Source organism: Hippopotamus amphibius, chromosome X (assembly GCF_030028045.1).
Source record: "Hippopotamus amphibius kiboko isolate mHipAmp2 chromosome X, mHipAmp2.hap2, whole genome shotgun sequence".
Classification (NCBI taxonomy): domain Eukaryota; kingdom Metazoa; phylum Chordata; class Mammalia; order Artiodactyla; family Hippopotamidae; genus Hippopotamus; species Hippopotamus amphibius.
In genome coordinates this window covers 51,817,627-51,842,432 of record NC_080203.1, presented here as the reverse complement: position 1 = coordinate 51,842,432, position 24,806 = coordinate 51,817,627, and the positions used below count along the sequence as shown (strand labels likewise).

General features: G+C 37.7%; 1 long non-coding RNA gene across 1 annotated transcript in view; it reads right to left on the bottom strand.

Annotated features, from left to right (window-relative positions):
* Positions 1 to 24,806, bottom strand: part of LOC130841262 (uncharacterized) — a 46,408-nt gene that overhangs the window by 9,169 nt on the left and 12,433 nt on the right. The window contains exon 3 of the long non-coding RNA XR_009050209.1: positions 433 to 482. This is a non-coding gene — a long non-coding RNA (uncharacterized LOC130841262). The remainder of the gene's footprint in view (positions 1 to 432; positions 483 to 24,806) is intronic.

Below are 24,806 nucleotides of genomic sequence, written 5' to 3'. Positions count from 1 at the left end.
TTTCCTCTTGGCTGCATTGTGTCTTCGTTGCTGCACGTGGGCTTTCTCTAGTTGTGGCAAGTGGTGCATAGGTGTCTCAGTGTTGTGGCTTCTCTTGTTGTGAAGCATGGGCTCTAGGCTCTCGGGCTTCGGTAGTTGTGGTGCACAGGCTTAGTCGCTCCTCGGCTGGCATCTTCCTGGAGCAGGGATCGAACCCCTGTTGCCTGCATTGGCAGTCGGATTCTTAACTATCGCGCCACCAAGAAAGTCCCTATTTTGCTTCTTACAAGGGCAAATAACATGAGTTTGAAGCAAATAGACTCTTTCAAAGGGGGTTGACAGTTTAGTTGATTTTGAAATCATTGATGCTGCAGTTAGGAATGCTCATTCTCAAATAGGCCAATTTCCACATTTGGGGTATAAAGTGTATATATTAATGAAAATTATTCATACCTTTTATTTACTGTTTCTCCTGGTAGAAATGTCAGATGGCACCCTAGAACCTTTAGATATAATGAAAAGTAAATTAGAAGCTATTTCTATGAGTTCAGCTTTACTTTTTGTTCTTTTCCTTTCTGTTATACTCCTCTAAGGCATTACTGCTTCTTCTTGTAACTTTCTGGTTCCATGCAAAGTGGCAACAGTGCAGATCTTCTGTCACTACCTTACTACGTGGTCTGGCCCCAAATCACTGTAATGCCTTCACAGACAGATACTTATTTCATTCCTGGCTTTCTGATTGGTGAGCCTTTGATTTTGTACTGATATATAACTAATCTGTTTTAGAATTAAAATAGTTTGGGATTCTGCAAAGTACTCTAGGAAATGAAAGGTAGAAACAGTAATTGAGGTAAATCAAAAAAAAGATCAGACATTTGTATAAAAACCATCTGTGATGAGGTTGTGGTAGGGAAAAAGAAAAGTTAAAAGTGAAATGAGCCCTTGTCCTTCTGGGTATGAGATAAATGTAAAGTGGGATCAGGAAAAAAATTCCTCTTGGAGTGTTTTATTATCCAATCCCAGAGTGTGGGATTTAAACTTCCCCGCACCACTGAGCACCGGGTCAGAAAAATGTGAATTAAACATATAACTAAAAATACATTTGACGCCTAGGTATCTAGGCCTTGAAATGATAATTTAGCAAATACTATCCTAGTGTCTGACTACTCCAAGGAGTGTTTTCCAAACTTACTTATGAGCATGGTCTCCAAAAAAATACATTTCATAAAGCAATCCTTTCTTTTTCAGTTTTTCCTTTGACACGCCGATAAAGCTCAAGTGACCATAGTCAACAACTTCCTAATCCATATTTCTAGCTCCTAAGAACGTAGTTATTCCACAATATCTGTTTTTCTCCCATCACACCAATATCCTCTTGCGTATTAGAAGCAGTCTTCCACTGTTTTAAGAATAGCAGCAGAGGAAATTCCCTGGCAGTCCAGCAGTTAGGACTTGGTGATTACATTGCTGTGGCCCAGGTTCAATCCCTGGTCGGGGAACTGAGATGCTGCAAGCCGCGTGGTGTGGCCAAAAACAAACAAACCAACCAATAAAAAGCAGCAGAACATCTGTAGCAAGAGTAGCCTTTCTAAGTCGTGTCCTTTTTAAGTCCATTTAATTCAGAAGGCAGTGGTAATAAGCCAAATCCTACCAAGACGAAATGAATGATTACGGTTCTCTCATTACATTGTCCAAATATGGGCTCTTGGTTTAGGCAATCAAGTACAGTTAGGCACAACCAACCCTTTTCAGTCATGGTTACTAGACTTTGAACATCACTGTTTTCACTGTGAGACGACTACATGAGCTGATAAAAAGTGGCAAACGACTCCGCCCTTCATCTCAAATGGACCAAACCAAAGAGAGGACATCTAGATGGAAAAGGATGCAGGCAGTTTTGATTCCCTTTGCCACTGCTAGGGCTTTTTATGTGAGTACTCTTTAGGCTAGATTGAAAGAGCACAGACATTGTGAAAAAGATTTTAATGGAAGTATCAAATAAAACTTAACATTGTCTCATTACTTAGCGGTGCCTGGAGCCTGCATCTTCCTGCCACCACTATCACAATAAACTCATAAAGGTGTAAAACTATGCAGGGCTATGTCAGACACATTAAAATAGCATCTGTTAAATGTCTCCTATGGCACATTTCTTTCCCTCTTATTCTTTTCCATTCATCATTTTCTCCTTACCGAGTTGAACTGGGCTGAAACAGGAAACAAACAGACAAAAAACATTACTGTGGTTCCTGTAGGATAGCTGTTTTGGTGTTGTTATCTTTGTTTTTGTATATTGCTTTTGTTTCTAATGGTGTTCTAAGAAATATTAAAGAACAACCTAAACATTGTATTGCATGATGATAAAATACTATTATCTCTATCTCAATCTACTTAGGAATTTTCCCAAAATACTAAGTTTATATAAATGTTATCTTTAAGAGTTGAGGCTGTATTATCACTGCTCCTGAGAGATGCTTTTTTAAATTTTTTTCGGCTGTATTGGGTCTTCGTTGCTGTGCGCGGGCTTTTTCTCTACTTGTGGTGAGCGGGGACTACTCTTTATTGCGGTGTGCGGGCTTCTTATTGCGGTGGCTTCTCTTATTGCGGACCATGGGCTCTAGATGCAAGGGCTTCAGTAGTTGTGGCATGTGGGCTCAGTAGTTGTGGCACACAGGATTAGTTGCTTTGCGGCGTGTGGGATCTTCCTGGACCAGAGATCGAACCCGTGTCCCCTGCGTTGGCAGGTAGATTCTTAACCACTGCTCCACCAGGGAAGTCCCAGAGATAATTTTACAATTGGAAAAACATACTTAAATTGTCTCTGGTTATCAGAGATATCAGAGTTTGGGTCATTACTTAACCATCATCTCCTCCTGTAGTGCCAATCTTGGTGAGCCATCTGGCCACCCAAGACAGAAACCTGAGAATCATCTTTGAGATGTTCTCCATTTCAAATTCATACATCCAATCTATGTTGATTCTACCTCCTTGATATATTTTTAATCTCTTCTAGAGACCTATAATTAGTAACTACAATCTGGTCTATCAATTTCCATTTCTACTACCTTAGTTTTGGTTTTTAATCACCTGGATGATTATAAATCTCCTATCTAGCCTGCCTGCCATCAGTCTCTCCTCTCCCAAATGTTCCTAAATATTCTAATAAAACGTTCTCTCTAAAATGCAAATGTCATTAAAAAATTCATAAGAGATTCTCTACTGCCTTTACTACAAAGCCCACACTCCTTAATATGGATTACAAGGAAATGGTCCTTATTTACCTCTCCAAGTTCATCTCTGGTCACCTTCCCTTCATAACTCCAACCAGTTTGGTTTCCTTACAGTTTCTTCACGTTGAAAGCTTCTTACTCCACACCTTTGTATGTGCCACTGTTTCCTATGCCTGGCAAGTTTCTCTTGAACTCTCTAGTACCAAACTCCAGTACTCTTCTTTATTACTTAGAATTGTGTTTAACAGTACATGATAGAAAAGTGGCTACAATGGCTTAAACAAAAATCCAATGGAAATAGAAGTTGTATGGTATCATCAGGGACAAAGACTCCTACTATCTTTTTATTTTACCATTATTATAAGGAGGCTCTTGTACTCATGGCTGCAAGATGATGATTCCATCTCTAGGTTTCATATCTGCATTCCAAGCATGAAGAAAAGGAAGAATGAAGAACCTGTCAGTTAAGTTTGTTTTCATTGGGAAAAAATGATTTTCAACAAAGCCCCATCCAAGAGGCTTTCACTTACATAGTCACTCATACCTAGAATGGTAGGCAGTTTTTAACTAGACACAATGCTGCCTCAAAAAATTCAGGGTTCTATTTGTATGCAGGAAGGAAAGAATGGATAATGTCTGCCACATCCTTTTATCTGGCTACCTCTTACGAAATTCAGATCAAGTTTCACCTTCTCTTGGAAGGTTTTTATGACACCACAAGTCTGGACTCAGTGTTATCCTGTGTTCCCAGACTAGTGCCTATAAAATAGAAGGCACTCCGTACATCTGGTTGATTGAATGACTTAATGAAAGTTACCTCTATTCCTTGTGCTTTTTGCATGCCATATTGTAATCATTAATTTAGATGCTTGCTCCTTCATGAACCTTTAAGTTTTCTAAGGCCAATGGCTGTGTTTTATTCACCTCAGTATTCCACAATATCTGAAATACAGTAATTTAATAAATGCTTGTGGAATGAATACGTAACAGAAGACTTTTTTTTTTTTTTTTGGCACACGGGCTTAGTTGCTCCGCGGCATGTGGGATCTTCCTGGAGCTGGGATCGAACTCGTGACCTCTGCATTGGCAGGCGGATTCTTAACCACTGCGCCACCTAGGAAGCCCAGAAGACATTTTAAGATGAGATTTTACAAGCAAGTTGCACTATTCAGAAGGATATAAAGATTAAATTTTCCTCTGTGTTGGGAAATGGCAGCAGGCATCTATCTAAATAAAGTTATCACAGGAATATACTAATCTTAGTATCTAGCTTAGAACCCAAACAGCGAACTAATGCCAATAGCTGAAGCCATTCTATTTCTGCCCATGGGTTCAACTTCATCTCCAATTCTGGAACCATAATCTCAATGATCGGTACTGCCATCTTCTATTTTAGATCTCATTCTGATCCCCTGCCTTATTATAACCAATCTTAGCTTCATACCTAACCTATAATTCATGTCTAGGATTTGTTCGTGATGAGGTTCTGTATGCATTAAACCTTATCTTCATGACTTGTTCCTTGTCATCTGTTATAAGAGCTCTCATATCAATTATTGGCCTGTCTGGATCTCAACATATCATCTGGGCTCTGTTTAACTGTCTGGACCTTTTCTTAATGCCTGCTGCTTGGAACTTTCTAGATTGCCTGCCTCCCTGCCTGCTTGACACCTGTAAGTCTACCTAGGTTCTCAGCCCCATCCTCCCCCTCTCTGGCCCATCCTGTTAGTTCAACCAAAGTCTAGCTCTAACATTTGAAGTGGGGCTGGGTTTACCTAAGAAGCACTTTATTGAGAAGGCCTGGAGTCAAAAAGGGAAACAGATATTTGATAAGAATTCTGAGAAATATTCATGTAATTGAATGAAACCAAACTCTATTAAATACCTAATTACCTCAACTAATTTGTATAACGTTTTCTGTTTCTTGAAAGTCTTAGGAATATCACTTATATGTGGAATCTAGAAAAAAATGGTACAGTTGAACTTATTTTCAAAGCAGAAATAGAGTCACAGATGTAGACAACAAATATATAGATACCAAGGGGGAAGGGGTGGTAGTGGGATGAATTGGCAGATTGGGACTGACATATATACACTACTATATACAAAATAGACAACTAATGAGAACCTACTGTATAGCACAGGGAACTCTACTCAGTGCTCTGTGGTGACCTAAATGGGAAAAGAATCTAAAAAAGAGTGGATATATGTATATGTATAACTGATTCACTTTGCTGTACAGCAGAAACTAACACAACACTGTAAATCAACTATACTCCAATAAAAATTTTTTTAAAAAGTCTTAGGAAGTCAACAACTGTATTTTTCTTTTTCATATAAGTGGTGGTTACCATCAACCTTTCTATTTCAGATTTATGGTTGTAGCCGCAGGACAGTGTAAGTTTAGTGTTTTTCACAACAGAGTTATCTTGTTTTCTCTTGTGGCAGTTATTAGTTAAGTGGAGGTGTCAGTAAGAAGGCAAAAACATCTAACATATCTGCTTTTTATGAAATATCACTATATGTAAAGTCAAATCCTCTCCTTTACAAAGGATGGTTCTATCTCTATGCCCAGTTGTCTACACAGGGGACAATTCCTCCTTACTCCTAGTATGCTTATACACAGATTCAGCTGAAATAAAATGTATAGCGGTAAGTAGCAGATAATTCATGTCTGAACAAATATTGTGGAAGTGAGCAAATTCTTTCAAGTTTCTATGACTCATACATTAGGGCCTATAGTCACTAGTTTCAGTATCACAGCGCAGAAGGACCATTCCTTCTCTTCAACTCTTGTGAATGAGACCTGCTAACTTTCTTAGGCTTCTACCCATTTTGCTAAGAATGGTTCAGCTCTCATCAGCTCTAAATATCACAGCTTAAGGGTGCCTAATATAAACAGCAAGTGCTGGGGCAGATTTTCCAAAATCGTACCATCCCTTACACTGCTCTGTGTCTCAGAACTACAGCTAAGCACAAGTGGGGTGGACGTGTACAATCCTGTCATTCCCATCTCAGTACTCTCCTGTAAGTTCAAACTTTTTTTAATTGCAGTATAGTTGATGGACAATAGTATATAAGTTACAGGTCTACAATAATGTGATTCACAATTTTTAAAGGTTATACTCCATTTATAGTTATTATAAAATATTGGCTATAATCCCCATGTTGTACTATATATCCTTGTAGCTTATTTTATACCTAATATATAATCGTCTTAATCCCCTACCCCTATATTTCTCCTTCATCCCCCTCTCCCCACCGGTAACAACTAGTTTGTTCTCTATATCTGAGTCTGCTTCTCTTGTTGTTATATTCACTAGTTCATTGTGTTTTTTAGATTCCACATCTCATATCATACAATATTTGTCTGTGACTAATTTCACTTAGCATAATGCCAAGTCTATTTTTTTATAAATTTATTTATTTATTTATTTAATTGGCTGTGTTGGGTCTTTTTTGCTGTGCATAGGCTTTCTTTTTAGTTGCGGTGAGTGGGGACTACTCTTCGTTGTGGTGCGCAGGCTCCTCATTGACGTGGCTTCTCTTGTTGCGGAGCACGGGCTCCAGGCACGTGGGCTTCAGTAGTTGCAGCACATGGGCTCAACAGTTGTGGCTCACGGGCTCTAAAGCGCAGGCTCAACAGCCGTGGCACACGGGCCCAGTTGCTCCACGGCATGTGGGATCTTCCTGGAGTAGGGATCGAACCCGTGTCCCCTGCATTGGCAGGTGGATTCTCAACCACTGCGCCACCTAGGAAGCCCAAGTCTATCTATTTTGCTGCAAATGTCAGCAACAACCTAAATGTCCATCAACAGATGAATGGATAAAGAAGATGTCACACACATACACACACACACACATACACACACACAATAGAATACTACTCAGCTATAAAAAAAAAGTTCAATCTTCATTGACAGCCTGCTACGAGCATGGTCCTGTTCTAGATAGAGGACTATAAAGAAGTCTGAGACAAGATGCCTGCCCTCAGGAAGCTTACCAGCTAGTTGACTGGAAGAGGAGACAATAGTCTGAGTCATATGTAACAGTCAAAGGCTTCAATCACAACAGAAAATCACAGTATATGTGAAATCTCAATTTCAGTTTAACCGCCAGTAGGAGCTATACCCTCTGCGCTTCCCATTAACAGAAAAGCAACCAGCCCTACCTTACATGGCTTTTCACAGAAGAAGGACACTTAACAGGAAATCAAGAGATGATTCTGCAAAATATACTGTATGACAAATACAAACATTTCCTTCATTTTTCAAATATCACAGAAAAAATATTCCTCCTTCACTTCAGAAAAAAAGTCTAAGTGCCTTTTCAAATACTGTCTACATTGCACACCTTATTCTTGCATGTCAAATGCATTCCTAACATAATTTAACAATGAATAATAATTTATGAGTCAATCCTGATACTGTCACAGAGGAAACTACTTAAGCCCCGAGAGAAATAAACAAGAAAAGGGGTTTGAGAAGTCAAAGTTCTATTTCAGGTCTCTCCTATCCTTCTCATCCATATTCCCCAGCTTAAAAAAGAACTTGTGTCTGCCAGTTAGTGGCCTGACCTTAGACCAAGTTTAATTAATTAGCGGTCTTCTCTAGCTGTCATCTGGCCTCATGTACCTAGGCTGTAACCACAGCTCAGTACATGACTGAAGCCGAGACTCCAACCATGACCTTTTTGGTCCACTGAGCTGCAGTGACTCAACAGTGATCCGATCTACCTCTTCTTTCCACGGTGCCCCAAACTGCATCGCTCCTGCCAACTTTCACTTCCCAGCCTTAGATCAGTATTTCTCAAAGTGTGGTTTGCAGACTAGTGCACTATAAGTACCTGTGGTGTTTGCAAAAATGCCGATTCTAGCACCCTGTTCTCAGAGATTCTGATAAAGTAGTTATGGGATGGGGACTGAGCATATGCATTTTCACGTGTTTCCATTTGTGAAACTCATGCTTGCTAAATTGATGTTGCTGATACAACTAGGGAATAGGACCTAAGGCCTAGAGGACCAAACTAGTGCAGTCAAAGGCCAAGATGGAAATAATTCAATTTGCTCATAATACATTTCACGTGAATAGGGATCGCTCAGGAATCTTGTTAAACATACATTGTTCTGGGTCCTACCTCCACAACGAAAGGAATTATAATCACAAGATAGGCTTGGACATCTGTATATTTAAAGGGCTCCCCTAGGTTATTCAGATGTATTTTATAGTTGAGATCCACTGCACTAGATCAATTGCTTCAAAGTATCCAGCAGCCAGCAGGGTGAAAGAGGTTACTTACAGGAGACCCAGGCACCCGTTCCTCATTATTGGAATATACATGTTTTAAAGGACAAAGCTACACACATTTTTTAAGTGCTTAAGCGATACTTCATGCTGAATGTGGTTGGAGTAAGCACTACAGGCTTTGGGGATGGAGGGAAGCAAACATTTGCAATAGTATGAAGAAAGGAGGGAATTAAAAGTGGTACAGTGAGAGGTAGCTGATGACAGGTCCTGAGATAGCCAAGTGTTTCTGCATCTGGCTTCACTCCCTTTTTATTCACAGCAAATCACCCTCCCACCCCGCATCATGAAGGCCTCAGGGCTAAGGAGTCCTTAAGGAAGAAGCAAGCACCCACATGGGGACCGTTGTGTTCTGTTCTCAGCCATTTGAGCCAGTCCTATCATTTCTGTAAAAATCAGCAGGATACCCTCTCCCTAGCTGGAGGAGTAAAGTAGGACAGCATGAATAGACACAGAGCCATCTCATTTTGCCAGTTGTATTCTCATACCATCTGCTGTTACTCTGTGCTCATCAGCTGGAGTAACCCATCTAGGCAGGCAGGTGCCATGCTCTCCTGGGAAAAGAGAACACTTCATCCCATCCCACTGCCTATAGCTTATGACTGTCTATTAATTCCTTCTCTCTTTTTCCTCTGGATCTGGAAGGGTGTTTTAGGAGTAGAGGTGACAATCAAGTAGAAGGGCAAAACTAATTTAAATCTACTTCTGAGAGTCGTGATCCCTTAACACAGGGTTCCAAAGTCTAACTGAAAAGGAACTCAGGGCTAAAAGGAAGCATATAAGAACTCTTCCCACAGAGCCTATTTCAGTCCATCTCCTGGAACACATCATAAGCTACCTCCAGGCTTTAGAGAACCAGACTCTTTCCAAATGTCCAGATCATAATCCAATCACCTCTTGGACATCATCTAAGTGCTGCAGTAGCATCTCTAGTGTTGACTGGAAAAAAACAAAGTACAACCTAAAAGTTGAGAATTATGTTTTATTTGACAGATTTTCTGAGAATTTAAGCCCAGAAGACAGCCTCTCAGATCTCTCTGAGGGTCTGCTCCAAAGAGGTAAGTGAGGAGCCAGGACGGCTGTAGTGGCTGAGGGCTTGATGGCTGCAACATCCTTTGTTTACTGATCTGGCAGGTGACATTTTTCATCCACACTAACACTGCATATCAAAAACTAAACCTATCTCCTCCAAACCAATTTCTGGTAATGACATTACCATCCTTCCAATTAGAAACCTACAGGTTGTCTTCAGTTTCTCCCTTGACTTTATCCTCTACCTTCAATCAAGACTTTGGACCATTACTGAGCCAAGCAGTAATGACTAGGACACTGCAAAATAGGGAGGAAGGGATGTTCCGGAGATAGCTGATAGGACTCCCCTCTTGGAATGCACAATAGCAACAGTATCCTTCACTACCAGGGCTTCCGCTTCTGGTTCCTGTCCTCCTAATGCTTCCCACTCACATATGAGTTACTCCCCTGCCCACAAACCCTCAGTTGCTCCTCAGTCTTTACCTTCAACCCATCTTCCTGCATAGAAAATGATATTTTTGAACTTTCTCCCACTACTCCTCTACTTGTAAGGAGCTTTAGCCAAATCATACCATTCCTTTTTCCTGAACACATCTCTTGCTTACCTCGCTCAAAGTTTTTACCAATGCCCTTCCCATTGTTTGAAAATTTCTGTTAAACCCTTATTCATCCTTCAGGGTCCGGCTCCAAGGCTACCTCCTCCGGCCTCCAGTTGAATGCATTCTTTCCTTCTCTGAACTAAGAAGCACTTTATTTCTTAATGCTGCTTATCGCCTTCTGCCTTACACACCCTTCTCCCACCTAGGGGCTGAGAAGCTTGTACTTCCACCACAATTCCGAGCAGTGCCTTTCCCGTAGTAATTACTTTAAAACTGTGTTAAATGAATTTATTTCCCCTTTTTCAACTTCTAGGGAAATTTCCATAGAAACCTGCTTCTATTAATAACAGAAGCTTTCCTCCCAGCCCATGTCTTGATCTCTTTCTCTCTCTGTGCTTGTCTGTCTCTGTCCCCAGGTCTAGCCTTGTCTCTGCTGCTTTCTCTATCTTTGTCTCCCTGTGTCTCCTCACCCTTCCCCTTCCTCCATCTGGCTCTGTCAACCTGCCTTTCTGTCTCTTTTTTCATGGTCATTTCCTTTTTACTGTTGATGTGTTTTTAACGTGTTCCCTGCATTGTCTTCCTCTGTCTGTTCATTTCTGTTTCTCTGACACCCTGCCCCCTTCTAACCTGGAAGTCAATCTCTGAAGCGCTTTCAAAGCCTCAAACTGTAACTCAAAGTCAAGCGTTATTGGGTCTTTTCACGTTGGAACTCAGAGAGAAGGCTAAAGTCTGAAAACCTTGCAACTCCTCGAGGCAAACCAACTTTCCAGGGACAGGTGACATCAGTGCCTATGGAAAAGGGTCTGAATAGAAATCCTCATTCTGAATGCCTAATTTACATGATAAGGCTTTAAAGATATAAAAGGTGACCCACAACAGCTAATCACAATAACAATGCTAATTTCTCTAACTCTGGCTTCAAAGATAAGGACATGTTAGAAAGCAAACAAAAAGTTCTAGAAAATCATTGACCACTTTGGCACCTTGCCCACGAGACTCTAAGGGTTCATATAGAAGTATGAACGAATTGACACGCAAGACACTTGATAATAATGCCAATTATTTTTTTCAGTGTCTACGGTGAGACAAATGTCTTGTACACATTAATTGATTTAATCCCCAAACATATTATGGAGATGGAAACCGAGGTGGAGGATGGTTAATTAACTTCATGATCCGTCATCCTTAAGGAGGGGGAGCTAGGATTTGAACCCAGGTGTTGTCTGATTCCAAAGCCTGGGCTCCTAAGCTCTCCAGCTTTTTTCAAACTTGTCAGGTCTTAAAGAGTCCCACGAGTACTCGTTAACCCTTTGATTCCTTAATCCCACCCTACATTTACCAAATTCCAGGGCAAGGGCCTGTGAGTCCCTTTGTCTAAGGAATGACCCAGGTGATTCTTATCTTGGGAAAACGCGCACTCCACTAAATAGCTGCCCCAGCCATAATGTCGAGGAGAGTTCCATTTCCCTGGTAGTTCTTAGCAGCCCTTGCCCCACTCTCCTCCATTCCGTGCCTGTCCTAGTTTCTCCCGAGAACCAAAAGAACCCTTAGATTCTTCATTCAATCTCTCTTTTTTTTTTTAGTGGACATCTGGTTTTTTGGTTTTGTTTTACTTTTTAGGTGACATCTGAATTTTGACTTGACTTTTGATCAACGTCAATAAGGACATGGAGCTTTGTTGATGGAATAAAAGGGAGTAGTAGAGTATGCTGTGTTTATGTGGGGGAGGGGGAGGGGAAATGAAGGGATTGGAATCTTCCTGATATTCTTAAAATCAAACCACGTAGATGATTGACTATGTCACCTTTTTAAAGCCCAGCCTTTATTGTAAAAAGGGATTTCTCTTATAATTAATAGAAAGGATCTGATGACTAACACCAAGAAAATGTACAGGCTGAAAGTACAAAATAACAAGGACTTACTATGTACAGATCATCAGGCCCTATGCTCAATGATGTACATGAATTTTCTCATTGAATACTCACAATAAACTTGTGAAGTAGCTGCTGTAGTTATCCGCATTTTACAGATGATGAGAATGAAGCCCAGAGAAATTACTTGTCCAGGATCTAAGATTCCAACCCAGGTTTGTTTGACTGCAGTTTGTACCCTTAACTCTGCTGCACAGACTACTACAAATAGGTCTAAGGAAGGTTTAGGAAATTCACTGATTGTAGATCCCTAATGAGATATGAAAGGACCTTTTAGGATATTCAGAGTGTTTTGAAAAATATTTTGAGGTTATTGCTTTGTAATGAAAGCACAGGGTACTTGCAACAAAATATCCCTTGGTATCCTGGAGAGAGTCACTGATTTGATCCAATAAAACCTTTCCTGTGTTCTTACCTTCTTAGGTTTACCAGCAACTAATTCCTTTACTCAGGATACCATCAGGAGCAATTGTTTCAAATTCACTATGCATTCAGAACCCCAAATTTCTCAAATTTATAGACTTTTAACATATTATAAAATATGTAAAAAATACATATTTTTCAAAATTTTCCTTTATGGTGGTCAAAGATTCCCCCAAAGTCAAGTGAGGAGGGGAGGAAGCATGAAGATATTCTTTTTCCTTTCTTGAATTCTCCCGTTTCTGAAATTTTTCTCACCATTATGCAAAGAAGGATAATAGTGATGTAGAATATAATAAAAATAACTCTCAACTGGAAGCACAAGCTATTTGATATATATGTATAAGCAGCATGTCAACAATTCTTTTCATCTCATAAAGCCTTACCAAAATTACATATTCTTAAATAAAATCTAACAGCTTTCAAATATCTGAGTACTTATAACTTCCAATTTTAGAATCCTTTTCTTCTACCAAAACTGTACAAATAAGAATAAATCAGAACTTTTAAAAAACTTCAGCTTTTGAAAATCAAGTGATCATCAAAATGGCTACATTTACTGCATGAATCATTAACTGAGTTAAAACAACTTAGTGACTTCACATAAGAGAAGAAGAGCACTTTTTTCACACAGGTCTGGTGTTGACTTTTTGCAAAATTGTTTTTATTTTTCACAAAGCGATTTACAAACTAGGTACAAACTTAATCAGTAAAGAATGGCTGCCCCTTTTCCCACAGTTCCATTACCAGTAGGCAACCATTTTTGAATGTTTTGGGTTTGGTTTTAGTTCTTCTGCAAGTCATATGCTAAAGCTAATAACACATTTTCTATTTTACAAATCCCACATACCTGTCACTCAGCCACACAAATTATGAGCATTTTGCCAATTATTTTCCTATTATTTTCCTATTATCTCAAGTGTCTCAAAACCACCCTCATATTTGCCAGTGTAGTAGGAGGACTCACAAGACTCACAAACAGGTTTTACTCATGGCTAACATCTGTTACAGAACAAGTTTATAGAGTACGAGCAACGGGAACAAGATGTCTACTGGGTGGAGTCCAGAGTGTTTAGGCACAGGCTTTCCAAGTTCTTTCCCATCTGGAGTCCCAGAGGACATACTTCTTCTCTGGCTGTGAACCACAGGGACACCCGTGAAGACTCTCAGTGCAGGGAAGCCCATTCAAGTCTCAGAGTCCAAGACTTTTATGGAGGGCGGGGCACATGGACACATCCTGTCACACAACCAGCTATGGCAACCAGAACTCAGGACACCAACAGTGAAGTCAGGTGTACATAATCAACTTGATATCTGTGCAAAGCCATCCAGACAAGATAGCATAACATGGTCCATTGTTTCAGGTACACACAATAAAATCCTCAATCTTTAACGTAAAGAACCATCCAAATACCGCATTCACAGAGCGTGTCCAATATTCAGTAATGGCTCCAAGTCCTCTTGGAGATGTGTGAGGAGTGAGCAATAAGACCTGCTATAGTAACTCTTTTCTCACACCCATTTTATTATCAGATTCTTTACTTATTATTGAATTTTAGGAGTTATTTATATATTTTGTATACAGTTGTTTATCAAATATATGCTTTGCAGAGATTTTCTCCCAGTCTTTGGGTTTGTCCTTTTATCCTCCTAACAGTATCATTTGAATAGCATGAACTTTTAATATTGATGAAGTCCAATTTATCAGTTTGTTGTTTTATGTATTGTGTTTTGGGTATCATAGCTAAGAAATCTTTGCCAAAGACAAGGTTTAAAATATTTTTCCTTTGTCTTCTTCTAGCATTTTTGTAGTTTTAGATTTTCACATTTAGGTCTATGATCTATTTTGAGTTAATTTTTGTATATGATTTGACCTGGAGTATTTTAAAACAAATCTTTGACATCATATCTTTTCACCCATAAATACTTTGGGATGTATCTCTATAGGATTGAGGAGAATGTTTAAAAACATAATCCCAATATCTTTATCATAATTACTTAATAACATCCAGTATCCAATATGTGTTCAAATTTTCCCAACTGTCCTCAAAATCTTTTTGTTTATTTAAATTAGTATCTAAACAAAATCAGCATATTGCATTATGTTGACATTTCTTAAGTCTCTAATGATCTATAATAGTTCCCTTATCCCATTTTCCCAAGCCATTTATTTTTTCTTAATAATCCAGTTCACTTGTGCCAAGTAATTTCCCACATTCTGGATTTGGCTCATTGTATCCTTGTGGTATTTTTAACATATTGCTCTGCCATTTCTTACTTTATTGATCTTAGTCATTATTCATCTACTCCATGCTATGAAAGATGAGGATTTGGCTAACATATTACTGTATACTTCCCTCTTTCTAATTATCTTTTCAACATCTTTAGGACTGCAATAAACATGGAAGATTTTTTTCAAAGAATCAATATATATACTTATTTGGTTTTTACCAAGTGATATCTTTATTTACTCTTGGCTCTACGATAAGCTATTATATACTATAATAAACTAGCTTTTATCCAATGTAGTAGCAGTGGGGGAGTAGAGAATAGAGATTTGAGAAAAATCTCAGAAAAAGGTCCGACAGTATTAAATGAAGGAAGGAGGGAGGAAGGAATCAGAATGATTGCTTGATTTCTGCCTTCAACAAGTGGGTACATGCTAGTGCCATTTAGAAGAATAGAAGAGGAGGAGCAGGTTTGGGGAAGAAGTTGGGCACACAGGAAGAAAATAAATTCGATTTTTGATACTGAGACATGGGATATCCATAAACAATCAAGAAAGATGCCCAGTAGACCAATGGAAGTATGGATCTGGAGATTCAGAGAGATACATGAGCTACAGTTACTGATTTGAAAGTCATCAGTTTAATGGGTGATAGTTGAAATTCATGGGCATGGATGATATCGCCCAGGGAATGTATGAAGAATAAGGAAGGAGGAAGACAAACAACAAAACCCTAAGGAACACCAAGATTTAAGGAGACAGAAGCAGTCGTTACCGTGTATGATAAGTACCATAATAAACATAGGCATGAGATACCCTAGTGACTCAACATAAGATTGATCAACTGGGTAGGGAGAAGTTACACAAGGTTGTACTTTAGTGTGGATACTGATGGATGTCTAGAAGTGTGCTAATGGGATAAGGGTCAGGAAAGAAGACAAACTCACTTATTTTACAAGGAGAACAGAGGACTTCAAATGAGAGTTCTCTCAACCATGCCCCACTATGATACACACCTGTCTAGACCTGTGTTCCTGAAAGTGTGGTCAACAATTCACTTGCATAAGAATCACAGAGGGGCTTTATCAAACTGAATATGATTGGGTTCCACCATAGACCTACTTAATCAGATTCACTGGGGTGGGGTGCATGAGGAATATGCAGTTTAAACAAGTTCTCTATAAGTGATTCTGAAGTAGATGGTGTGTGTGCTAAATTTTGTACGAACTAGCGTGTGACCATTCAGCTAAAGTGGAATGGAGATAAAAGGCTTTGGCGTTGATGAAATCAAACAATTGTGATCTTCAAGTTGCTACTCTCTTCTTGCCAGTTTTAGCAGGAAGGCCTAGTGGGGAAATGGCGAATAGGGAGATTTTGCAAAAGTATAATGATGCCATCTGTTTTCTGTCATTAGAAAGGAAAAATGAGCCAGATAAGACTAAGAGAGCAGTTTTCTTCTGAGCAGGTCCTAAGTCAAGCAGGAAGCACATACAGACACCTTGATGAAAAAGAAATCAACAATTGATTTGGTTGATTGAATGTGGTCCTTAACATAATAACAACAGCCAACAGAAAACAATATACTCATGAATTCCCCTGATTTTGTTTTCACATTTCAGCTGGTTATCTGGCACTTCATACTCAGCTCTTCCTAGTGAATTCATCTTACCTGAAGTCACAAAATGTTTAGTTTTTCATTTGATCAATGATTCCAGGGATAAAAATTTCCATGTTTCCCATAATGTTTATCCTGAAAACAGGAAATCTCAAGTCGAGCCATTGTCTACTGTTAAGTCAGAAAATATTTCTATGTATGTCTCCATAAAAAGGATAACTATAGGCTAATCTGACGTTCACAGTGAAATAGATTTCTCTTGAGAATTAATTTGTGTCCTTATGGAATCCCAGGGATGTGCTCTCAAATTTGATGGCCTATGAATATTCTGCTATGGCTAGAAATATTATTCTTCTGAGAAACTGGCTAATGGGTTTTGTTATTTTGTCAAAGTAGCTATCTACATGGGTCTCCGGAGTTGGGTATATCTTGCTGGAGATACACTTTAACTTCAAAAGATTGTAACACATTACTTTGTTTTGAGGAAAGCTGTGACTATTTCTATTCATTCCTTGTAATTTTTCTAGAAAACAGGTCACATCATAAAACAATTGCCTCCTTTGAAAAGACTACTACACAAGGCCCTTTCCTGTGATAAAATTAAGTCAATTCTGGTTCCGAAATTAAACCTGAAGAATAGTAAGATTTCATAAGAGAACTAACTTTTCTCTTTGTTGATCCACTAATTCCATTTATCATTCATAGTTTTCTAAAATACATTTCCTGGTCCACATACTGTAAGTCAGAAAGGCAGGGGAAGCAGATGATAGCCCTTGGTTACACAGAAGTTAGAAGATGCTTTAGAGAATATAAGACGTATGATGTGGAAATAAACTGTTACTTCTACTGTGATTCCAACCAAGGAACTAAGGGATTATGTTGTTAAAAAAAAAAAAAAAAGAACCATGAAACCTAGAGAGAGAATAAGGAATTGTCAGTGTGTGTGCAAAGATACTAGAGAAAATAAATAAATACTGGGTTACCATAAAGGTATATTTTCTGTAGAGGAGAAGAAGCTCTAATGTAATGTATATAAGTATTCCCACAGGACCATGAGATTTCTTTCTTTTTTTAAATTCCATAGTTACCAAACCAATCTTTTAGTTACTGTATTAGTTTGCTAGCTATTATATTAGTTGCTAGGGCTCCCACTGACTGGTGGTTTAAAAGGAAATTTATTTTCTCACAATTCTGGAGGCTAGAAATCTGAGATCAAAGCATCGGTAGGGTTGGTTTCTTTGTAGACATCTCTTCCCAGCTGGAATATAGCCATCTTCTCTCTGTGTATTCACATGGTCTTCCCTCTGTGTGTCTCTCTGTCCTAATCTCTTCTTATAAGAGCGTGGGTCATATTGGATTAGGGCCCACTCTAATGACTTCATTTCATCTTACCTACCTTTTTAAAGACCCTATCTTCAAATACAGTTATAGTCTGAGATACCAGGGGTTAAGACTTCAATATATGATGACACAAACGAACTTATTTACAAAACAGAAACAGACTCACAGACATAGAAAACAAATTTATGGTTACCAAAGGGGAAAGAGAGTGGGGGAGGGATAAATTAGGAGGTTGGGATTAGCAGACACAAACTACTATATATGAAATAGATTAAAAAAACAAGGTCGTACCGTATAGCACAGGGAACTATATTCCATATCCTGTGATAAAGCATAATGGAAAATAATATGAAAAAGAATATATATATATGTATAACTGAATCACTTTTCTGTACATCAGAAACTAACACAATACTGTAAATCAACTACACTTCAATTTTAAAAAAAAAAGACTTCAATATATGAATTTGGGGAGGATAAACAATTCAGCCCATTAGCAGTTATTATTTCAGGTTTCCACATACATTAATACAAAGAAAGGTCCCTGTAAATACATATTATCTAATATAAATTTAAAAATTGGATTTTTGGTGAAATCTAGTTGACTGTGAGTGACCTTTCTAAAGGTATGATCTGCCTGGGGGATGAATATTCATTTCTGAATGCCTACTCTGTTCTAGGCACTGGCATAGGTCTTAGAGCTGGAAAGACAAACACATTTCTTGAGCTGGAGGAGATTGCAGTTTGGGGGAGGGAAATCAATATAATCAAGCAAGTACAATAAAATGTGCTAAATATTATTATAGAGGAAATGCAATGTTGAAGGAGCAAATTCAGCTAGACCCACGGTGACCCAACCAAGATAAAGGAATATATTAAGTTCTAGAATACTGCCTAATTAATACTGTTGCATAAAGCATTAGAGCTTATTATTTCTAAGACAATTTATTCATCTATTTAATTTTTTTGCCTAAAGCCTTAAGACCCATTCCATGTAGATATTTTTAATAAAAACTTTGTAAAGTGCTGTTTATATTTGTAGAAAAAACTCAGCAAAAATGTTAATTTTTTGTGACAATATGATGGTCATGACCTTGCAGAGTGTGTTATACAAATTAAAAATCAGCTTTGATAAGATATTATAAGCTAAGCCACCACTGAACAAAAGGCTTTATGTAAGAACTCTGAAATTCAAGGACAGTTTTTAAAAAAATAAACAAACCATACATGAATTGTTTGCCAAGAACTAGAACAATCACTAATGATATATAAGAACCAGGGTACAGAAGTAGTGAAATAACCCAACTTATTATCAAGTACTGTATCACTTAGCAGGTATCTATCTTATGAAAGTTATCTGAAGTTATGATACACTTCAAGAAACATCCAATGCAGTCTAAATTATTTTTCATAATACCAGCATTTTCCTGATAACCAAGGATAAATTGATCACAAATCTCCACATACACCAGTGAATCTTCGTTATAGATCTCTTTTCTCTTTTTTTTTTTTAAGTAAATAAATAAATTTATTTTAAAAAATAGTTAAAAAAAATAATTCCAATAATTGTTCAAGTTTTTTCATGAAATCCATGAAATCAAAGTAAAAAAAGTTCATCATATCTTATTATGACTACTATTGTAAATTCAGTTAAAAAGTTTAATTTTTTTTTTTTATTATTATTTTATTTTATTTTTTTTTGGGGGTACACCAGGTTCAATCAACTGTTTTTATACACATATCCCCATATTCCCTCCCTTCCTTGACGCCCCCCTTGTCTTTCAAAGATGCTATTACAAGTGGAAGAAGAAGGTTTTAGGTCAGCAAATACCACCAAGAAAAGGTCAGAGAACCCTCTTTGGAGTCATGTATTTAATACTTTAATATGAGTGTAACAAATAAAAAGAAATATGACATGACAAATGCCAACAAATTAAGGACAAAATTGTCAAGGGCTGATAAACCCATTCCATAAAGAAACCAATTTTTTCTTCCTATTGATTTCTTCTTCCTTGGCTTTCTTGAAATAAAATACACAGCTATGTGATTTAGCTTTGAAATATGTAAAATGAGGAAGTTGAACTAAATTAATTTTATGGTCCTTGTCAAGAATTTGAAGAGTCTGAGATTTTACCCTATGTACGAGTTAACAAGTTAGTGAGGCACAGTTTCATAGATGCTGGCAAGAGACTCCAGAGTCAGAGACAAAGGACAGTTTATTAATACCAACAATAGCATTTGCTAGAGTATCTGCACTTGTACCAGTTCCCTGAGTCCCATTTCCCACAGGGTGATGCAGAGAGGGTTGGAAAAATACCTGCCCATGCAATAGGGTACATCTTAAAGAGAAGAATCCTGAATTTTTCACCTTATAATGGGCAGTCATCTCAGGAGGAAAATACTATCCCTTTTCCATGGCTATTCACTATACAAAAATTCCTTCTTAAAAAATTGAGATATAATTCACATACCATAACCCTTCATAGTGTACAATTCAGTGGTTATGAGTATATCCACAAAGCTATACAACCAGTCACTCCCTATCACCCTCCCCCAACCCCCTGGGAATCACCAATGTACTTTTGTCTCTGTGGATTTGCCTGTTCTTGACATTTCATGTAAATGGAATCATATAATATGTACCTTTTTGTGACAGGCTTCTTTCACTTAGCACAATGTCTTCAAGTTTTATCCATGTTATAACACAAAAGAGCTCTTCATTTTTTATGGCTAAATAATATCTATTGTATGGATACAACACATTTTGTTTATCCATTCGTAAGCTGATGGGTATTTGGGTTGTTTCCATCTTTTGACTACTACTAAGAATGGTTGCATGAATGTTCACGTACCAGTTTTTGTGAGAACATATATTTTTAACTCTCTTGAGTATACAACTAAGAGTGAAATTGTAGTGTCACATGGCAACTCTATGTTCATATTCAGTTTGGCAGTTCTTTTAAAAACCATGGGGCATGGCAAAAAAAAAATCAGTTCACCATAAGTGATTGGTTTCTTTCCAATTTATTTTTATGAGAGTACTACACAGTCTTGATTACTATAGCTTTCTACTAAATTTTGAAATCAGGAAGTTGACAAAATATAACATTCTCTACTCACTTTTTTTTGGCTGCACTGTGAGGCTTGTGGGATTTTAGTCCCCCTACTAGGGATTGAACCTGCACCCTCAGCAGTGAAAATGCAGAGTCCTAACCACTGAACTGCCAGGGAATTCCCTCTCTAGCCACTTCTAGTCAACATTATTACTAGTGGTTTTAGCTTGTGCTACTCAGCATGAAAGAGAAATAAAATACATCTGGATTGCAATGGATTAAGTAAAACTGTCTTTATATGCAGAAGACATGATTGTTTATGTTGAAAATTCAATAAAATTTACCAAAAAAGCTACTAGAATTCATATGTGAGTTTAGCCAAGTTGCAAGATATAAGACCAATATATAAAAATCAATAGTATTTTTATATACTTGCAATGAACTATAGGAAGCTAAAATTTTTAAAAGTACCATTTATAGTACACCAAAAACTATAAAACATTTAGGGACAGATCTGATAAAAGAAGTGAAAACTTGAAGCTGAAAACAGAAACTGAGAGAAATTAGAAAAGACCTAAATACATGGAAGGAGATATCTTCTTCATGGGTTGAAGGACTAAATTTTGTAAGGATGCCAATTCTTCCCAAATATATCTGTAGAATCAATGCATTCCTACAAAGACTCAGATGGCTTTAAAAAAAAAAAAAAAGAAAAGAAATTTACAAGCTGATTCTAAAATTCACATAGAAATATAAGCAACTTTGAAAGAGAAGAGCAAAGTTAGAGGGCTAACACTCTAATTTCAAAACATATTTTAGAACTACAGCAATCAAAACAGTGTGGTATTGACCTAAGATAGAAAAATAGATGAATAAAATAGAATATAAATGGTCCAGAAATAAACCCACACATATATAGACAACTGATCTTCCACAAAGGTGTGAGATGGAGAAAAGTGCAAGGTGGATAGGAGATGGTTTTTCAACAAATGGTAGTGGAACAATTGGTTGTCCATGTACAAAAACAGAAACAAAATCAGAATTTCAATCTCTTGTACCATTACAACATTTAACTCAAAGGAGGGATCACACACCTAAATGTAATGCCTAAAACTATAAATTTTCTAGAAGAAAACATAGAAGAAAAATTTCATGAACTTGGGTTATGCAAAGATTTTTTAGATATCATACTCAGTGTACAGTTGATAAAATAAAAATCAGGAAATTGTGATTTCATCAAAATTAAAACCTCTGCTTTTCAAAAGACACTGTTAATAGAATGAAAAAACAAGCCGCAGATTTGGGAGAAAATATTTGCAAAGCATATACCTTATATAAGAATTGCATTAAGAATACAAGAAGAATGTCAAAACTCTATAATGAGAAAACCATCAACCCAATTAAAAGTAAATATTGGGGACTTTCCTGGTGGTGCAGTGGTTAAGAATCTGCCTGCCAATGCAGGGGACATGGGTTTGAGCCCTGGTCCAGGAAGGTCCCACATGCTGCGGAGCAACTAAGACCGTGTGCCACAAGTACTGAAGCTCGTGCACCTAGAGCCTGTGCTCTGCAATGAGAAGCCCTCTCCCCAGTGAGAAGCCCTCTCTGCAATGAGAAGCCCACACACTGCAACGAAGAGTAGTCTCCGCTTGCTGCAACTAGAGAAAGCCTGTGTGCAGCAACAAAGACCCAATGCAGCCAATAAATAAATAAATAAACATAAATAAATAAATAAAATAAATAAATATTGGAGCAGACATTTCAGACATTTAGATAGGAAATAAACACGTGAAAGGATGCTTGATATTACTATTCATGAAAGAAATACAAATAAAACCATGAAATACCACCATGCATCTATCAGAATGGCTAAATTAAAAGACAACAGCAGACTTCCCTGGTGGTGCAGTGGTTAAGAATCCACCTGCCAATGCAGGGGACATGGGTTCGAGCCCTGGTCTGGGAAGATCCCACATGCCACGGAGCAACTAAGCCCGTGAGCCACAACTACTGAAACTGCACTCTACAGCCCATGAGCCACAACTACTGAGCCCACCTGCCACAACTACTGAAGCCTGCATGCCTAAAGCCCATGCTCCACAACAAGAGAAGCCACTGCAATGAGAAGCCCGTGCACCTCAATGAAGAGTAGCCCCCGCTCACCACTACTAGAGAAAGCCCATGGGCAGCAACAAAGATCCAATGTGGCCAAAAATTTTAAATAAATAAATAAATAAAAGACAATGGCATTAACAAGTATTGCCAAGGATGCAGGACAACTGGAACTCTTATTCATTGCTGCTGGGAATGTAAAATTATACGATTTCCTTGGTAAACACTCTGGCAGTTTCTTTTTTCTTTTTTTTAATCCAGTTTTATTGACATAATTGACCTACAGCACTGTATAAATTCATGGTATACAGCACAATGACTTGACTTACACACAGCATGAAATCATTACCACAGTAAGTTTAATGATCATCCTCATCTCATACAGATAGAAAAGAAAAGAAAAAGAAAAAATATCTTTTCCTTGTGATGCAAACTCAGGATTTATTCTCTTAACTTTCATGTATGACATGAAAGTGTTAATTATATTAATCATGTTATACATCTTTTTTTGGATATCTAACAAAATATTTTTATTCATGACACATTTTTAACAGCTCTATTGAGGCATCATTGATATAAAATAAATTGTATATACCTAAAAAGTACAATTTGATACCTCTGACATATTCATATCCTCATGAAATCATCACCATGATCAAGATTATTAACACACACACTTCAGCCTCAGAAGATTCCTCAGTCCCTCTCTAATCCCTCCCTCTTGCCCCTACAGTCTTCCTTCCCTGATGCCCAGGCAACCATTGATTCCTTTCTGTCACTATAGATTATTTTGCATTCCAAAGAAAATTATATTATGAAAATGGAGTCACTTACTATGCACTATTTTCATTTTCTCTTGGTATAATTATTTTGAAACATCTATTTTTTCCCATATCAATTGTTCATCCTCATTGCTGAGTCATTCTACTGTATGGATGCACCCTAATTTTGGCAGTTTCTTAACAAGGTAAATATATAGCTACCATATGACCCAAGGTATTTTCTTGAAAGAAAAGAAAGCCTATGTATACATAAAGACTTACACTTGAATACACAAACTGTGGTATATCCATACAATGGAATACTACTCAGCAATAAGAATCCAACAGCATGGCTGTATCTCAAAATAAAGGTGCTGAGTGAAATAAGCCAGAGGAAAACTGAGTATATACTATAATGACTGCATTTATTTGAAACTGTATAAAAATGCAAACTAATCTACAGTGACAGAAAGCAGACCATCATTTGACTGGGGACAAGGCTGGAGTGGGAAGGAGGAGCTACATAAGGGCAGGAGGAAACATTTTTGGGCTGATGGATATGTTCGTTTTCTTGGTTGAGGTGATAGTTGCACAAGGTTATATACATATGTCTCTTTTAAAGCTTTTTTTTGTGTGGTAAGAACACTTAACAGGAGATTACCCTCTTAACAGATTTTCAAGTGTACGATACAGTATTATCTACGGGCATGATGTTGTACAGCAGATCTGTAGAGCTTATTCATCTTGCATAACTGAGATTTTATATCTGCTGATTAGCAACTCCCCTTTCCCTCCCTGCCCTAACCCCTGGCAACCACCATTCTATTCTTTGTGTCTATGAATTTGACTATTTTGGATACAAATTTTATCAACTCATACACTTTACTATGTGTAGTGTGTTGTATGTCAATTACACCTCAATAAAGAGATCAGGGAATTACACGTAATCTCGAGAAGTAATAATTGTAGTTAATAGTTAGAGTACTTACTATGTGCCAGGTACTGCACTAAGCATTTTCTATGCATTAATTAATCTCATTCTGAAAGCGACCTATGATGGAAGTATTATTCTTAACCCCATTTTATTTATGAGGAAACTAAGGCATAGTAAAGTTAAATTCCTTGGCCAAGGTCATAAAGTCTCATAAGAGATGGAGTAAAGCCTAATGTGTACTTCCTCTCAGGATGATAGCTGAAATGTAT